Below are 6,404 nucleotides of genomic sequence, written 5' to 3'. Positions count from 1 at the left end.
GAGGAAGTAATGGCTAATACTGTCAGTTAGATTACTGAGTTATTTTACTGATTTAGCATACTTTAACCAGGAAAGAACTATTGAAGAGAAAATTTCCTACGAAAGGAATGACATCAAAATGCTAAGGATCATTGTGGTTGGGCACTGAGATTCAAAGCGATTCATTGTTTTTTGCTGTTTCTACATTTCCTTTAACAAGATTACCATTTTTCATCATGAATGAAAATACATATACATTTAAAAATTCTTCTAGAGTATTTTCTTGCTCCCTAAAAAGATATCTGTCACGACTTTAGTATAAGAATCTGCTTTGAGGCAAGCAAAGGAAAAAAAAGAGAGAGACAAACCCCAGAGAACAAACTGATAGTTACCAGAGGGGAGGTATTGGGGGCTTGGGAGAAATAGGGGGTGGGGATTATAGAGCACATTTATCATGATTAAAAAAAAGATAAAGAAAAAAGAAAAGGATAAAAAAAGAATTTGCTTTGAGGGACAAGGAAATATAAAGTTAAAATCAACATCAGTATAAACAGAATTTACAAAAACGGTGGCCTCCATATGGTTTTGTAGGTATGTACTTACATATATTAATGGCCAACTCTAGAATGTTCATGAGCTAATGATGGGTGTTTTGGTTTCTGTTCTTTGGCTCTTGTATTATTCTAATGATTGGAAAGACAGAAGGTGATGGACTCCCACCCTCCACTTTTAATCCTGGTAGCTGCAGTTAGACAGTAAAGAATATCTGACTGGTGAGCCTTTACTCTGATTTCAGACCCTAACTCCCACTCATTACTTCTTCCTCACTGGGAGTATAGATGTTTCTCAGCCCCTGCCTGATTATTCTCAGTGGAATGGAGGGGTCAGTCAGATCCTTGCTGATACCAGTAGGTTACTGATTAGTAACCTGAGTGAGGGAAGGAAAGAAAACATTGATGAGAAGCACTTATAGGTCTCTTGACCTTATAGAAGGTGGAAATCTAGTCCATCCCCTTTCCAAGCCTGTTGTAGATGAAGATTCTGAGACCCAGATATTCCAACTCTAAACACTGTGCTTCTTCACCAATTCCCTCTATTACCCATCAACCTCCTCCACCTGCTTTGTAGGGGGTGTATATCTATGGCACAGTTACACCAAAAATCGGCTAGAGACAAATAGGAGCTGCTAAAAGTAACTATTATCAAAGCTCTCTCCTGGGCAAAGTTCTTATGTCCATGATTTTATGTGATACTCATGAGAATCCTCCCGGGTAGCTATTGATTTTGCAGATGTGGAAACAAGGTCCAGAGAACCATGTATCACACCCAAGGAGGGCTAGTTCATGACTGAAACAACCAATGTATCAATCTGACACTGATGCATTCCAGAAGAACCAAGGCAGACTGACCGCATGAATAAAAAATGATGCCAGAATTGGTTGGTTTTAGGGCTCAGGGAGGATTCTGTGGTAGTTTGATTTGATTTTCCCTCTTCCACAAGACCTGGCTTGAAGGCCAGGAGGCAAATCTATAGCTGTAGCAGCTCCAGCCATCCTTCTCAGGATAAAGAGAGGAGGGAAGGAATCTGAGAGGAATGGGATCCCCTTGTGAAATTGTAGCCTATGGATAACTAGAACCAAAACTCAAGTTATTGGATACAGATCCTTGCATCAAGTAAGGAAAGTCCACTTTGAGAGGTATATTCCACCATATACTTAAATTCTTCTCTCTTTGCTCCAAGGCGTCCAAATACAAGTCTTCTAGCTTCCAGACACCCTGGTCCTTCTCTTCCATTTGCATGAGAACCGACTGAGAACAAGGTTGTTGTGAATGTCAAAATACAACACGAACTATGCTATAAAATGACTTTGAAAAATTAAGAATAGAGGAGAGCATAGGAAAATGGGATTTGAGGAATTTTTAAAGAAGGGGTTAGTTCCCTCAATTTTACACCTGACATGGGCTTATGAAGTGCTGGGTCTTGTCACCTGCCCCCTCTCTGTGTTCAGGGAGGGCTGCTCTAAGTATAGAGACAAAGGCTGCCTCAAACTCCATAGGGAAGCTCAGGGGTGGGAGGGAGCCGCAGGGACTCTGCAGTGAATGCTGTCCCCTTACCTCCACACTTAGGCCGTCAGTGGGGCTGGGTCAGTGGAGGTTGCATCTCCAGGTACCGATCATCCTTAGATAAAGGACTGGGCTTCTCTGCCTAATCCTTTAGTTGGTACTCATGCCATGAGCAATAGATCTCCAAAAAGCACAAGGGTCCCCTCCTCCAGATGGCTGCATTATCGTTTAGGTCATATTGTACTGAAATCATGGTCTCTCTTCCTGCTAATCAGATCATTTAGGTACTCGAGCTGACTCAGGGCCTTCAGAGAATAAAATTTCTGGAATATGATGCATTAGAGATAGACATAGGGGTCTGAGAATGAAAACCACATCCCAGAGCTATAAAAATGACAGACTGTTTACCTTATGTGGAATATCTCTAGATTTATTTCCCTTAAAATGAATTTGTTAGCTTATAAATTAAAATGACCAAAGGAGAAGACATTTTTTCCCTCTTATCTTTCTACCCCGTCTTGGGTATATTGGTGGAAATAATGAGATTAGCCAGGTCCTAAATGTCATGGTCAAAAATTTACAATTTTATCCACCACTTTGGTCATCCCCTGTATCCCACAACTGCGGAGAACCCAGGCCTCATTATCTTCCCAGTGGACAACAAGGAGACATAAATAAACTCCATTTCCCTTTTCATCAATTCAATATTAGTAAATATAAGTTTCACACTGAACCAGGGAGTTAAAGTTAATAAATATAGATGGTAGAAATAATCATAGAGGAAAAGACTATAAAAATATTAACCTTTGAAGTTTAATTTTTAGTATAAAAATATCTCTTTATTTTGACCCAAATTATCATATTTGGGCTATTATTCTTTTCTTAGCTTACAAATATGTCATATATACATATGTGTGTGTGTGTGTGTGTGTGTGTGTGTGTGTGTGTACACACATAAGAATGTGTACCTAAAGACTAAAAAGTAAAGCAAACACCCATATAACCACTGTCTGTGTCACCAAACAGAACATTGCCCCCTAGTATCTGCAACCAGTCTGACCACCTTCCTTCTCCAGCCCCAAAACAACCATGACCATGACATCTGTGATCATCATTTCCCTGCTTTCCCCTGTCCTTTAATGGCCTATCTATGTATCCTTAAACGCACATTGAGTTTTACTGACTTGTGAACTTACCTGCTTCTTCCTTCAGTATGTCCGTGAGAGTCTGTGCTCACGTGTCTTGCTATAGTCTCTTCATTTGTACTGCTTAGAATACTCCTTTGAATGAGTATATCACAATTTCTTTCCTCAGTCATCTGTGGTAGACATTTGCTTCTTTTTCCTTTGCATTTGCAGAGTATCGTAAGAGGAAACACAGAAAGATAAACCAGAAAGTAATGAAATTAGTTACCCAGCAGGTGCAGGTGAAAGAAGCAGACTTCTCTTACTCCACATTTTTCAACGTATTTGTTGCCTTTGACCTATGTGTAATGTTACATATTCAAGAAATAAAAATAATTCAGCAAAAAATAAAAATAGTTTTATAAAACAGTAAAATTTCATGTCAACAGAAACAGATGAACTAATTATATCAAATTTTAATACTTAGAAGAAAACATTAATCCAGAAATTGTAAACCAGTATTCTGACTGTATGTTCACTGATGGTATATTCTAAGGACAAAAAGAACTACATAAAATACTCATTGGTGTTTTGAGTGGCATTGCATTGAATTTATATACCCATTTGAGGAGATGTCTTTAAAATATTGTCTTCCTATATAAAAACATGGCATATTTATTTAATTATGACATCCAATAAAGTGTTAGAATTTTATCTTTATGTGAGGCATGTGATTTTTTAAAAGATTTATTTATTCATCCTACAGAGAAAGAGAGAGAGAGAGAGTGTGTGCGAGCGGGGGGAGGAACCGAGGGAGAGGGAGAGAGAGAGAATCTTAAGCAGACTCTGGGCTCAGTGTGGAGCCGAATAAGGGGCTCAATCTCATGACCCAGAGATCACGACCCGAGCCAAAACTGAGAGTTGGCCACTTAATCGACTGAGCTACCCAGGCACCCCGAGGCACATGTTTTATGAGACTTATCCATGGCTACTTCATACCTTTGATGCTACTGTAAATAGTCTCATTTCTATTCATTTACTAGCATTTAGAAATGTAATGATTTTTGTTTGCCAAATTTTCTTAATTCTAAAACTCATTTGGAGATTATTTGGGATGCTCTGATCATAATCATATCATTTCTGATTTTTATGCCGTGTTTTTTTTTTTTTTCCTTTCCCAACTGTACCTACTAGAACCCAGAGTATAGAGTTCAATGCTGGTAAGTGATAGTGTGCATTCTGGCGTGGTCCTTGATCTCGATGGAAATGTTACCAATACTTCACCATTAAATGTAATGCTTTCTCTGTGTTTATTTTATGTACCCTTTATCATATTAAGGAATTTCCCTCTCATTCATAATTTTACAGAGTATTTTTAACTCATAAGAAGATGTTGAATAATCTCTAGCAATCTTTCTGCATTTATTGAGATTCATTTTTTCCTTTGCTTAGATAATGTGGTGATCTAGGTTAATTAATTAATTATTATTAATAAATTTTACATTCTTACAAATCAAATGTCATTACATTATATATTTTATACACTGCTGGATTTCATACGCTAATTTATTATGATTTTTTTTCATCTGGTCTGTAATTTATCTTTTCCACGTTTGGTCAGGTTTGGTTTGGGGATTGAGATTAGTCCAGCTTTATTAAATGAGTTGGGGAATGGTTTCCTCTTTTTCTGGAATGTTCTCTGGAAGAGTTTGTACAAGATTAGAATTATCCTATTTTTAATTATGGACCTCAATGGTAAGGCCATATAGTGATTGATATTTGGGGGGCGGAGTTTTTGACTATTAATTCTATTTCTTTAAAGATTGTAGCATTTATAAGGTTTCTATTTCTTTTTGTGTCAGTTTTATATTTTTCTAAGGTCTACCCATTTCATTTAAATATACTGGCATACAATTGTTCACAGTTATCTTCCACCTTTTTAATGTCTGCAACTTCTATAGTTATGTATCACCTTTCACTCCAAATACAGTTAACTTGTGGATCTTCTCTTATTCTTTTTATTTTAGATATTTTTATTTATTTATTTGAGAGAGAGAGCATGAGTAGAGGGAGGGGCAGAAGGAGAGGGAGAAGCTGACTCACTGACAAACAGGGAGCCTGATGCAGGATGCGGGGTGCAATCCCAAGATCCTGAGATCATGACCTGAGCTGAAGGCAGACACTTAACCAACTGAGCCACCCAGGTGTCCCAGATCCTTTTTTATTCTCTTTTTTTTTAAAGATTTTATTTTTATTTATTTGAGAGAGAGAGAATTAGAGATAGAGAGTACGAGAGGGAAGAGGGTCAGAGGGAGAAGCAGACTCCCCGCTGAGCAGGAAGCCCAATGTGGGACTCAGTCCCAGGACTCCAGGATCATGAACTGAGCCGAAGGCAGTCGCTTAACCAACTGAGCCACCCAGGCGCCCGATCCTCTTTTATTCTTGACTAGAGTCATCATAGGCTGTTTTAAGAATCAACTTTTAACTTTGTTTTGTTTGCTAATTTTAATTTTATTCTCTATTATTTTCTTCATTTATCCTTATTTTCTTTTTAATTTTGATTTATTTTGCTATTGTTCCTGCTTTGAGTCAAATGCTCATGTCATTACTTTTTATCCTTCCTTCCTTTGTGTTATAAGCGCTTAAAGCTATGGATTTTTTTATACTGCTTTTCTACATCCTACACAAATTGATAACAGTATTTTCATTATTGTTCATTTAAAAAAAAGATTTTATTTATTCATTTTTAGAGTGAGACAGAGAGAGCAAGGGGAAGGGTGGGCAGGGAGGGAGAGGAACAGAGCCCAACCCTAGCTCCATCCCACAACCTTGAGATGAGGACCCGAGCAGATATCAAAAGCCCAACCCTTAAAAAACTGAGCCACCCAGGCAGCCACATTCTTGTTCACTTTTAAATATGGTTTTATTTGCATTGATTTGTTCTTTTACCAATGTGTTATTTATAGATACACTTTTTAATTGTCAAAATAGAATTTTATTTTTGCAACTGATTTCTGATTTGATTTCATTTTAATGAGATATTGGGAAAGATTTATATTAGGCTTTTGAAATTTGTTGAGACATTAAACTTGAGGTCCAATATATGGCTAATATTTGTAAATATTCTATGTGTGTTTAGAAAGAATATATATTCAGCAATTTTGCAGTACAGTATCTATATATGTATGTTCCATTTTCTTAATGTGTTGTTTGAATATTCCATATCTTTACTGATTT

Source organism: Callorhinus ursinus, unplaced genomic scaffold (assembly GCF_003265705.2).
Source record: "Callorhinus ursinus isolate GAN/ISIS: 27379988/994484 unplaced genomic scaffold, GSC_fseal_2.0 scaffold13, whole genome shotgun sequence".
Lineage (NCBI taxonomy): Eukaryota > Metazoa > Chordata > Mammalia > Carnivora > Otariidae > Callorhinus > Callorhinus ursinus.
Note: the sequence above shows the minus strand (reverse complement) of the source record.